The 14,020-nt window shown below is 39.7% G+C and overlaps 1 protein-coding gene across 2 annotated transcripts in view; it reads right to left on the reverse strand.

The window, feature by feature from the left end:
* The window catches only part of LOC139448206 (4'-phosphopantetheine phosphatase-like), a 30,143-nt gene extending 27,261 nt beyond the window's left edge, over positions 1-2,882 (reverse strand). For both annotated transcript variants that reach the window (XM_071229724.1, XM_071229723.1), the window contains exon 1: positions 2,760-2,882. The gene's annotated coding sequence lies outside the window, so the exon portion shown is untranslated. The remainder of the gene's footprint in view (positions 1-2,759) is intronic.
* Positions 2,883-14,020: the final 11,138 nt, after the last annotated feature.

Consider the following 14,020-nt stretch of genomic DNA (forward strand, 5'->3'; position numbering starts at 1 on the left):
ACTATCGATATTCCTAACTGAAATCGATACTATTGACCAGAAACTGATTTAACAATTGATTTATTGACTTGAAGTGCTTACCAATAGCAAAATATCGATATTTCAATTTATCGTGACACCCCTTATAATGATTGATGGATGAAATGACAGATGACCATAGACATAAACTTTACCTGTAATCCACTGTATTATTTTTCTGCGCCCATTATCTACATATATGTGCTCTGGACACACATTTGTGTGGTGCGTATCACCCTGGAAATGTTTGTGACACACATAACACCAGCTCCCTGGTACATGACAGTTTGGTTCAGCACAAGAACCAATTAAGTGACCCAAGCCTGTTCACAAGTCTAAGCAACATATTTTTTCAAATTAGTTAAAAAAAACTTAGACATGTTAGAAGGAGTGTAACAATTAATCGAAATATCAACGTATCGCAATTGTTTGCCATATGATTGTACTAGGGCTGGGACGGGTAACTCGGGTCAGCCGGGTCCTGAGTAGGACCCGGGTACCCACATGACCCGGACCCGTGGTTAGTCACGTGATATACTGTAATGACATTAACAGTAAAACTCAATGGTTGCACTACAAGTATAGCTAACGTTCACGTTTCTTTCTCACTATGCAAGCATTCGTTTGAGTAAGGATAAGCGTCTATCAACTGCAGTGTATGCATGATTAGATAGTTTTATACATGTATCTAAATACTTTTTGCCAGGGCTGCAGTAAAATAATTTCCATTCAGACATTTTGTACCCAACTCTTGAGACCTATAGCGGGTAATACTGTGTCGAGTACCCGGTTAGTAAATTTGGACTTGATTGTACTAAGATTATACAGTATCAATAGTAATTTCAAACTGCCTACAGTATTGTAAATAGTATGCATAACAATTGATAGTTTTCAATAATCACCATTTGTTTTAAACAATTATCCATTAGTAAACTCAGTTGTTACATTCGAATTTCAACCCTGTTGTCTTTTGATTTGCATGGATTACAACAAGTTCCTATTAGAGTTATTTACTGAATAACAACAGGGAGGAAGATGTACACCTGAGTGCAGATCCTCAATTGGATTGCAAACCATGCGATCAAAACTCAATAATGATGTTTATCTCTAGTAAAATTGATATTTCTTGAAAAGTGCACTTTTCAGTTTTTGCCATAACTCTAAACTGACTACAGTGATTATTGTTTGTTTGTTGAATAACACCGCACTACAGCTATATGACGGTGGTCTGTAAGTAATCGAGTCTGGACCAGACAATCCTGTGATTGACAACATGAGCATCGATCCACACAACATGCATCAATTAAGTCAGCGAGCCTGACCATCCAATCCTGTTAGTCGCCTACTACGACAAGCATAGTTGCCTTTTACGGCAAGCATGGGTTGCTGAAGAGCTATTCTACCCCGGATCTTCACGGGCCCAGTGATTATTGAGTGAAATTGAATTCAACAGAAAACTTATTGCTAATAGAAATTATCAACACTTCAGATAATTTCACACGTAAATTCCAAAGGGCACATCAAAACAAAAGTAATACCCCTTTGGCATGCTTGAAACAATATTCAATACTATCCCTGTCATCAGAGTTTAACAGTATGAGGCACACCTCAATCTCATTAAAATCAGATCTTAGTTCTCGCTACCGCTAAACAAAGATCTTAGGACATCCCATTACAGGTCACATCAGACCGACCTTGCGCGAACTTTGACAAAAGAACATTCTGGAATGGCTCAGAGATGGTCTAGATTGTATGGATTCAGTTGCTAAACCCGTAACTATCGTTCGTAATACCCCGTGTTAAAATTTTCGAGGTTGTATGATTAGAAAGCACATTCCGACTGTCACTTTCATGATCTGGTAAGCGACCCTCTGATTGGTCGGATGAAAAGTCGTTCTGACGTGACCCCTAATGGGATGTCTTCAGATCTTTGTTTTTAGCGGTAGCGAGAACTAAATCTAAATTTAATGAGATTGAGGCACATCTCAACCTTGAGTCTCTCCTGGCCACATTCTCACTATAAACATTGAAAAAGCTTTAATCTAGGTCGAACATATATCATCATAAGAGGTATCAAGGTCATGAATATAACAAATGTATTTTTATAACTTAATATGAAACACAGCCATCATAATACACATCATTTAACGGTCACAAATATGGAAACCCTACCACAGCGACCTGACCTCTGCAGTACTTCAAGACCGCCAAACAGTTAATTTCCCTGTCTGATGCGCAGACAGGGACATATGACTGTCACATTAAATAATTCGGACAATAATTCAAGCAGCCACCTCAGCATACACCAAAATATACATCTCACATCATCATGTTCATCATCTCATAAATAAATATGACCAGTCTTAAAAAAGCCAAGCAGCAGGGATTTTAAAGATTGATTGTTTGAGCAACATCACAATTATCCAGATAGTCAAATGGTCCTTCGCATAACCGTTAATGTTAAAAAGTCAAAAATTTAGGGGATCCCTATTTTCAAAAACAATTAGATAGCAAACCCCAATGACCTTAATTTCTAACCAGCTAACACTGATATATGTTTGCAAGTTTGTCATTGTCATTTAATTTGCCACCTTAGGTTGGGTCAGGGTTGAATTTGAAAGTGTGGTCACTGAAGAAAACAAGGCACCTAAAACAGTCAAACAGTGGCAATCGCTGTCAGAAATTTTAGTATAAAATTAATAATCCTTCACCAGCAACACTAATAATCAGCTCAGTTTTACCTGTCTTGTGATATTTCATCTGCAGGTACTTGGTTAGAATGTAATCAAATTTGCAAAACAACCAAACGTCCTTCCAAACACCCAGATCACCCGTTCAGCGTCCTGATCACAACATGAACTACTATGACGGGTCAAAGGTTGTACTGTGAAGGACGGTTCTCCACCTCCTCACAGCGATAGCACGTTCGTGGAGCCCTCGCGATACAACCGAGTGTGAAACGAAGGTGTCACGCGCTGGGGAGGAGCTTGCTTTGGCCATAGACTGGTTCACGGATTCTCCGCTTGGTGTCGCTGCGCTTGCTCCCAAGGAAAGGACCGGCATCACCCACCACAACATCCAAGCTCCTTCCCAACGCGTGACATCTTCGTTACACTCTCGGTAACATCGCTGCCATCAGTGTGGGTGCGGCCATTACAAGAATCTTGAAATTTGCCCTCCAACCCCATATAAGTAACGTTTATACTTTTGTTTATGTCATCATATTTCATTTTGAAAAGGTGTACGACCGGCCATGTTTTCCAGATGAATTTACTTTGTTGTTTTAATAATCAGATTGGTTCGAGATTGCAAACTTACGGAAAATCCACCAACTTCTCCCTTACATTCTTACTATATCAATTAAAGATGATACTTTTAATGAAATAGAAATTCAAACTGACAAACAAAGAAAGTAATTTATCAGCGGTGATTGTATTCGGCGTCACGGCAGTCGTCACTTGTTTGTAAACATGACGGTCATTCGGTTGCGAGTTCAACTCCAAGCATGGTTGGGGACACCTATCCCAGTGGGGAGTTTTGACTGGTGGCAGCGATAGTATAGAGAGCTCCCCGAACGGACCATCGCTGTGAGGAGCTTGTGCAACATCGTCTGCTACAACAAGATGCGCAGAACGAACGGAAACCAGTCTAGCTTCAAGCTCCTCCCCAGCGCGTGACACCTTCTTTACACTCTCGGTAACATCGCTGCCATTGTGCGGCCATTACAAGAATCTTGAAATTTCCCTCTAACCCCAAATGCAGTAACGTGTTTACTTTTGTTTATATCTTTGGGAATGCCACCATAGTTCATTTTGAAAAGGTTTACGACGGACCATGTTTTGCAGACGAATTTACTTTGTTGTTTGTATAGTCAGATATGTTCGAGATTGCAGACAAACGGAAAATCAACCAACTTCTCCCTTATATTCTTACTATATCAATTACATGATAGTTTTAATGAAATAGAAATTCAAATTGACTAAAAAGAAAAGTAATTTAGCAGCGGTAAGTGTATTCGGCGTCACGACAGTCGTCACTTGTTTGTAAACATAACGGTCATTCGGTTGCGAGTTCAACTCCAAGCATGGTTGGGGCCACCGATCACAGTGTGGAGTTTTGACTGGTGGCAGCGATAGTATGGAGAGCTCCGGGAACGTACTATCGCTGTGAGGAGCTTGGGTCTTGCTTTTAGGCAAGGGACACAACTCTTGGAGCCCCTTTAGTTTTCAGTACAACAACATCTCGTGAGGACAATCTCTGTCGTGGGTCACGTATCTCAAAGACAAGCAGCCAATTTTTGAGAAAATCCGTCGGAGGCAAACTCGCGACCTTCGGATTGTTAGCTTGACAGCAAACCGAGCTACGTCCACACTGTGGAAATAAGTGCAAATTTATCTAGTCATGCCTACGACGTTACGGAACTGAACGAAAAGGATCGAATATGCGACGGACATTTACGAAGATTACGGGTATCCATGGTGTCTCGTGACTTTAAGTCTTCGGATACTTACGAGTGATCCCGATGCCATTTTGGCACACTCGTCCCATTCCGTAATCTACAAGATAGCGTGTGGTGAGGAATGAGCCGATATATTGCGCGAACTGAAAACGGCTCCAGGCGTCAGACGTTGAACGGGTACGCAAAAATGACATGGTATTTAATAATACGTTGGGTGATTTTTGTGACAGGAAAGTGTGGTAGGGAACACTGTAAGGATAATGTGGATAATAGTAAGAAATGAAGGAGGCATAAGCATGGCTTATGACAACACAAGGATGAGTTCGATTTTGAATCAGTATTGAATAAATGTAGCATGTGAAAGTGGCTTGTGTGAATGTTTCAGGACAGTTTCCAGTGGCCAAAATATTCGTCACTAAACCATTACATCCTGCTTTCTCGACATTTTCGTGTGAAGAATATTAGGAGCCGCTATAGAATCTATAATTGACACTAAACGGAAACCTAACTCTAAACATCGTAGTGAGTGAGTGAGTATGGTTTAACGCCGCTTTTAGCAATATTCCAGCGATATCACGGCGGGGGACACCTTAAATTGGCTTCACACATTGTACCCATGTCGGGAATCGAACCCGGGTCTTCGGCGTGACGAGCGAACGCTTTAACCACTAGGCTGCCCGACCGCCCCTTCTAAAGATCGTAAAGCTAGGGCTGAAAGATTGAGGTGGGGATCCAAGGGCTAAGGATAGAGTTCAGGGTAACCTACACTATCACCGCCGACATTTGGATGTGTTCAGCTCTAATATAACATACCTAATAAACTGCATTCCTGCGCATAATAATGAAAATTAATGAACCAGAAAAATAATATATGTATATTAGTTAAAATTTATAACCAACTATTTAAGCCACTTGAACTACGAGAAGTACTAAATATAAAAAAATATATAAAATAAAAGTGCTTTCGTAAACTAGCGCTTGCTATAAAAATGCGCTGCCGCAGGCTATATTTAGTAAACAAATTCAAAACTCTCAACACCGCTGGGTGTATTCAATGTCATTGCGTGTAGAGATGATAGATCACTGGGAGGAGCTTATGCACACTCAATGACCCCTGACGTCACAGGGCATTGTTAAATTCTTGTAGATTACGGAATGGGACGAGTGTGCCAAATGGCATCGGGATCACTCGTAAGTGTCAGTAGCTATTTTTTCGCTCAAGTATGACGTCACAGGCATGACGTCACAGGCATGACGTCACAGGCATGCACTTTGTTTCACAGTGTGGACGTAGCTCATTTGGTTAGCTGTCGGGCTAAAACTCCGAAGTTCGCCTCCGATTGATTCTCATAAAAACTGGTTGCTTGTCTTTGAGACATATGACCCACGGCAGAGATTCTAAAGGTGCTCAAATTTAATAATATATCTATATTAGTTCCCATTTATAATTCTTTTAGCCACTTGAATTACGGAAAGAACGAAATAAAAAAATATATTGAATGTAATAAAGCTTTCATAAACTAGCGCTTGCTATAAAATGCGCCGCCCCATGCTACATTACTATTACATACTTGCCGTAAAAGCGACTATGCTTGTCGTAAAAGGTTGATACATGTCATCGATTCCAATTGCGTTGATCGATGCTAATGATGTCAATCACTGGATTGTCTGGTCCAGACTCGATTATTTACAGACCGCCGTCATATAGCTGGAATATTGCTGACTGAGGCGTTAAACAACAAACAAACAAACAAAAGCTACACTGAGAAAACAAATATTCAAGACTCTCAACATCGCTGGGCTTATTCAATGGCATCGCGTACAGAGATGATAGATCACTGGGAGGAGCTTATGCACATCCGATGATCCCCTGACGTCACAGGGCATTGTTTCGCCGGTGTGACTGATAGACGGGTTCCCGGATCCTCCGCTTGGTGTCGCTGCTCTTGCTCCGTTGCTTTGTTCTACTATGGGGAGGGATATGTCGGCAGTTTGGGGGTCGGGCCAGTACTCCAGATCCTGCTGTTTACAGTTTCAATAATGATGCCGATCTTGCATATCTTTTATACAATTTTCACACAATAATTTCACTTTGGAAATTTGTCAATGTTCAATATAATATCATACGAACGTAGATCCAGGCCACAACATATATGTGCCTTTGATAATCTCCTGTTTGTTTGCACATTGTTCACGTAAGAAATTGATAAGTTCATAGTGTCGTATACGATATTTCGTTCCTTTGGATAAGTGTTACAAGATGAAATGTAAACGTAACTGCAACATGTATGTATTTCTGGGGTGTGTAATAGTCAATATTATAAGATCATATGAGCAATGTCCATGTTTCATTTTATTATATAACTAAAACTGAATATATTACTTTAACAAAATAGATTTCGTTGATTTATATGAACACATTTTTCAGAAGAATTGTCTTGGTCTTGGAACTGTTATTTATGTCGTTTGATATACAGAACCGTGATATCTAACGATTAGGTGCGCGTTAGTCACAAACCATTTACAAAATTAATCCTGTCGTTTTGCATTATATATCAATGGGTTCATCCATTTTTAAATTTTGTGATCACAGGATATTAAACTGTTTACTTTATTTCTCCAAGAATTCTAAAAAGTATAAAAAAAAATATAACCCATGCCATGTTCCCCGTTGGTGGAACCTTATACGATTACCCTGATAATTTATTTACCAATAGAGCTTTCTTCGCATCTTTTATTGTATATGACGAGATGATGAGAAATAATCACATTATAATGAACAAATACATGCCCAATATTGAATATAATTTTGTTTGTTTTGAAATATTGCCTGTCTTGTCCAATTAAGATACATCGTAAACGATCTGTTCAAAACATTATTTACATGGCATTTTATGTTGTCAAATTCCGTTTAACACATCGACATTATTGAATATTGAATATAATTTTGTTTGTTTTGAATTATTGCCTGTCTTGTCCAATTAAGATACATGGTAAACGATCTATTCAAAACATTATTTACATGGTATTTTATGTTGTCAAATTCCGTTTAACACATCGACATTTTCCATATCAAAATGTGTAGTCTTTCTCCGACGTTGTCAAAGACATAAAACCAGCTGTGCATGACGTCAAATAGAATGTGTCATTTTTATTTAGTAATTCATTACATTTGATGATAAGGCTAGTCGTCCATTAATAGTAGTGTAACATAAGTCAAATAACACCGGAACAATCAGGAGAATATTGGAATCTAAGGAATAATTTATAGGTGAGGTAGGGCCATCCATTTCATATCACTTCTTTTTTTATGAAGTACGATTTCATCATTTCTTAGGATTTTGTTTATACCAAAACGTATACATTTTCAATAGTTTCTACAAGACTGTTGAAAAGGCTAGTGGACGCTCTTGCCTCGGGAAGATGTGGAAACTATAGGCTTTGATAAAGACTAGTGGACGCTCTTGCCTCGGGAAGATGTGGAAACTAGGTTTTGATGTAGACTAGTGGACGCTCTTGTCTCGGGAAGATGTGGAAACTAGGTTTTGATATAGACTAGTTGACGCTCTTGCCTCAGGAAGATGTGGAAGCTAGGTTTTGATATAGACTAGTGCACGCTCTTGTCTCGGGAAGATGTGGAAACTATAGGCTTTGATAAAGACTAGAGGACGCTCTTGCCTCGGGAAGATGTGGAAACTAGGTTTTGATAAAGACTAGTGGACGCTCTTGCCTCGGGAAGATGTGGAAACTATAGGCTTTGATAAAGACTAGTGGACGCTCTTGCCTCGGGAAGATGTGGAAACTAGGCTTTGATAAAGACTAGTGGACGCTCTTGCCTCGGGAAGATGTGGAAACTAGGCTTTGATATAGACTAGTGGACGCTCTAGCCCCGGGAAGATAGTATAAGCCAGGTTGGTAAAATACTCGTGTTACATATTTTACCGTTATATCCGCGGCCACTCAATACCCAAATACATTTTCTTCAGTTTGTCTAAAAGATCTTTTATACAGGACACCATCTAACCAATTCATGAATGGTCTTCATGTTCGATAGTTTCGGAAAGTGACAAACATTAATTTGTTATCATTGTTAACACAGCATGGCATTATGCAGAGGACGCGAATACGGCCTTTATATGAAATACCTTATTGTCTATGTAAGTAATAAACGACGAGTGGGAGTTGTTTATCGTACAATAAAACACTGCATGGAGAATAAACCATGAGGGGCGCATTGTACGATAAACAACGCACTCGAGTCGTATATTTCGTATGTGAGATAACAGCATTTTGTACAGCCTTTTTAAGGATGTCAATACATTGTTAAGCTTTAAAAACATTTACCCATATTTAAATAATGATGACTCCCTGAATAGAATCCAATCTCCATTTTATGTACAGGGAGTTTGGTATTCTCACAATTGTCACCTCGATTTTCTGCACCTTTCTCTTACGATTGTCATATCTCTCACACTTTTAGCTGCGATCGTTCGGCCATTGCGTTCATCGGCTCTGTCCACCTACATCTAAGGGGAACAACTCACTGGACACTTCCCTCTCAAAAATAACGTCGAACGATCGCATCCCAAAGCGGGAGAGATATGACAATTGGTTTTGGGGGAAAAGATACAGGTAATCGGAGTGAGGATTGTGAGAATACACGGGAAATACCCGCCTGTGCTTAAAATGGTTTGGTTTGGTTTGTTGTTTAACGCCGCACTCAGCAATATTCCAGCTATATGACGGTGGTCTGTAAATAATCGAGTCTGGACCACACAATCCAGTGATTAATATCATGAGCATCGATCCACGCAATTTGGATACGAAGACATCCATCAACCAAGTCAGCGAGCCTGACCACCCGAGCCCGTTAGTCGCCCCTTACGACAAACATAGTCGTCATGGTTTGCTGAAGACCTATTCTAATCCTGATCTTCACGGGTCCAGTGTTAATGCATTTAGACCGCCTCCGTGGTCTAGTGGTAGAGCGTCCGCCCGGAGAGCGGAAGGTCCGGGTTCGATCCCCAGCCGCGTCATACCAAAAGACGTTAAAAGATGGTACTTGTTGTTACCCTGTCTGGCGCTCGGCATTAAGGGGCTAAAACAAGGACTGGTCGGCTCGGAGTCAGTATACTGTGTCTGAGTGGGGTATTCATGCTAAACTGCGGCATGGTATCTCAGTGAGCTAGCACTATAAATCGGCATCAGTCCGGACTAGTACAAGCAGCCACACATGCACACGTACATGCACGTCGCTATATAAGTGCAATAATCTTGGACGCGACGTTAAACCCCATTTCACCTCACCTTATATGCATTTATGGCACTGTGGGTGTACACGCGTGTCTCATCTATTTCAATGTCATATTCTGGTTTCAGTGCCACGTATTGAATGCGTCCTGTTCACGAATTTATAAAAACATTCAAATAAGCTCATTAATTGTGTATCCTGCAATGGAGACACCATGAAAATTGAAACTTAAATAGGCTACAATTTTCTTTTGAATTCTCTATTGTATTCGACGCCATACTGTATGTCTAATATTTTTATTTTCAGTCATTTGACTGTCTTTATTGATCACTTCCTCATACTTGTGTATCATTCACATGTATCATTCACTTGTATCATTCACATGTATCATTCACATGTATCATTCACATGTATCATTCAGATGTATTATATACATGTATCATTCACTTGTATCATTCACATGTATCATTCACATGTATTATTCACATGTATCATTCACATGTATCATTCACATGTACCATTCACATGTACCATTCACATGTATCATTCACGTACCATTCACATGTATCATTCACATGTATTATTCACATGTATCTTTCACATGTATCATTCACATGTACCATTATCATGTATCATTCACTTGTATCATTCACATGTAACATTCACATGTATCATTCACATGTACCATTCACATGTATCATTCACATGTACCATTCGCATGTATTATTCACATGTATCATTCACATGTATCATTCACATGTACCATTCACATGTATCATTCACATGTACCATTCACATGTATCATTCACCTGTACCATTCACATGTACCATTCACATGTATCATTCACTTGTATTATTCACATGTATCATTCACATGTATTATATACATGTATCATTCACATGTATCATTCACTTGTATTATTCACATGTATCATTCACTTGAATCATTCACATGTACCATTCACATGTATCATTCACATGTACCATTCACATGTATCATTCACATGTATTATTCACATGTATCATTCACATGTATTATATACATGTATCATTCACATGTATCATTCACTTGTATCATTCACATGTATCATTCACATGTATCATTCACTTGTGTTATTCACATGTATTATTCACATGTATCATTCACATGTATCATTCACTTGTATTATTCACATGTATTATTCACATGTATCCGCCCTGCAGACTTCAACTAACCCAGATTATACACATTGCATAATGCAGGTAAAACCGACTCCGGTGAGTGACAGTCCACCCTGCTTGGCTCGGCGGGCGGCAATCGCGTGCACGCATGCTGTTTACAAGCCATGAATGGATGTGTCAGTCCATTCATCACATATGCGACATCCTATTGGCTATCGTCCAGTGACATCATAGATATTGCGCTCAGTGTCACTGGACTGAACACCGGTGTGGAGAAATGTCAGCCAGTATGGTGTATCGATTGTCCAGGTCTAATAATATACAAGAAACGGCCCTGAAATCTTCCAGACCACATTTTCTTCGTGAACGGCTGGAACCTTTGTCGATGTCGCCATCTTCTGTGTAGCAACCTATACATTATTTTGTTATCGCCTCCGTAACGCTATCGCTAAAAATCAATGGTTTCAGTAGAAGGGATTGAATATGTGGAGGTGTCTGATTCTGCGTCAAGGTGTGGGAGGCATTGCATAATACAAGGACGCCTTCAGTGTTTATTTCATATCCATGAACCCTTGGTATAACAGGCAACTGAGACCGAATATATTTTGTAGAACTGAAACAGGATGACCACCCGATCCCGTTAGTCGCCTTTTAAGACAAGCATAGTCGCCTTTTACGGCAAGTATGGGTTGCTGAAGACCTATGTCTAACGGCTAGTTTATATGAAGTTAGAGCGACATTTTGACAGTTATCCGCCCTGTAGTGTTCGACTTAACCAGATATACTCACGTCAAACACTTTGGGTGAGAGGGTATTTTGTTTAACGCCGCTTTGAACAATATTCCAGTTATATCCCGCGGTATCACCTTAATGCGGGAGGACAGGCCAGGACGACGCGGGTTTTAGACGTTTACCATTTTGATGTTGTTGATGACATGGAATCATAGTCAGGGCGAATCTGGGATTCGAACCCTCGGTCATGATGTGCTGACACGCCTAAGGGGCGCAACTCCACACAGCGAATTGCGGCGCAGAGACGACTGCGATCCCCGTGGATGAGTGAGTTTATGGGGACGATTCCTGTACGTGTTCCACGCACGTGCCTAAAGCCATGGTTCCATTACACACAGCGGCCGTAGCGCCATACGTACGACCGCCGTCCTTTTGCCGCATGGAAGTTGCTGAGTGCGGCGTAAACAAACAAACCAAGCTAAATGTACGACTGTCGTCACTCGCATAGTTTAACATCGAGACTTAATACGCCATTCGTATTTCGTTATGGTCACTTGTGAAATCGGTAACTACCTAATGCATCGATGAAGAGCGAAGGCTGTGTGGCGTGCAATTAACACGATTTAAGACTTGCGACATACCATGAATAAGAAAGAAGACTGCGTAACGTCCCACTGTAACACTGAAGACCGTGCACTCTAAAAATGAGTGTTTATATATTAAGCGCTAAATTAAACGCTTATTTGTATAAATACTGTGTGATGTACCACTATAACAATAAATACTGTGACGCGTACTACTGTAACTGAAGACTGGGTTACGTTCTACAATAAATACTTTGTGACGTACCACAAAAAACACTGAAGTCTGTGCGACGTACAACTACAACAATAAATACTGTGTGACATACCACTATAACATTGAAGACTGTGACGTACCACTATAGCAATAAATACTGTGTGACGTACCACTATAACAATACATACTGTGTGATGTACCACTAGAGCATTGAAGACTGTGTGACGTACCACTATAACATTGAAGTCTGTGTGGCGTACCACTATAACAATAAATACTGTGTGACGTACAACTATAACAATAAATACTGTGTGACGTACCACTATAACAATAAATACTGTGTGACGTACCACCAAAACATTGAAGTCTGTGTGGCGTACTACTATAACAATAAATACTGTGTGGCGTACCACTATAACAATAAATACTGTGTGACGAACCACTATAACAATACATACTGTGTGACATACCACTAGAGCATTGAAGACTGTGTGACGTACCACTATAACATTGAAGTCTGTGTGGCGTACCACTATAACATTGAAGTCTGTGTGGCGTACCACTATAACAATAAATACTGTGTGACGAACCACTATAACAATAATTACTGTGTGACGTACCACTTTAACAATAAATACTGTGTGACGTACCACTATAACATTGAAGACTGTGGCGTACCACTATAACAATAAATACTGTGTGACGTACAACTATAACAATAAATACTGTGTGACGTACCACTATAACAATAAATACTGTGTGACGTACCGCCAAAACATTGAAGTCTGTGTGGCGTACTACTATAACAATAAATACTGTGTGACGAACCACTATAATAATTAATACTGTGTGGCTTACCACTATAACAATACATACTGTGTGGCGTACCACTATAACATTGAAGAGTGTGTGACGTACCACTATAACAATAAAGAATGTGTCCCACTACAACAATAAATACTGTGTGACGTACCACTATACCATTGAGTTCTGTGTGACGAACCGCTATAACATTGAGGGCTGTGTGACGTACCACTATAACATTGAAGGCTGTGTGACGTACAACTTTAACAACACTGTAAGATTTGTCTGATTAGTTTACAGATTGGAAAACGATTGGAAGCCCCGAAATCTTGTGGACTTCCCACTGCCTGTGAATGCTTTTCTTGAAGATTTTAATGTTCTATTTATCAATCACAAAAATCAAAATAAGAATAAAATGTCATTTGTTATGGAGAAATGGGTACCGCATTTTATTATATTTCAAATTTGAAAAAATAAATTTATGACAACAACTTATTATGTTATTATGATTTTATCAGCGTTCTGCTAACTGTAGGTGAGGTCAGTGTGAGCTGGGCTCCGTCTCTTCATATTCCCGATTGTCGCTTTGGAGTAATTTGCGCTTAACAAAATGACGACCAAAAGTACTTTTAAGTGTATAAAGAAACCCACTAAGTTTTGCAAAACAATCATGAAATTGTTTAGGGCAAGGACATGTCAATAAAGGAATATTTATCTCTCATATGCCTTGTAAGCATTTTCTGCCTAAATTTGTTCTTACTCATTTTATTATGAAACTGGCGTACATTTGCCTGGAC

Source organism: Haliotis cracherodii, unplaced genomic scaffold, assembly GCF_022045235.1.
Source record: "Haliotis cracherodii isolate W230 unplaced genomic scaffold, xgHalCrac1.p SCAF_7, whole genome shotgun sequence".
Taxonomy (NCBI): domain Eukaryota; kingdom Metazoa; phylum Mollusca; class Gastropoda; order Lepetellida; family Haliotidae; genus Haliotis; species Haliotis cracherodii.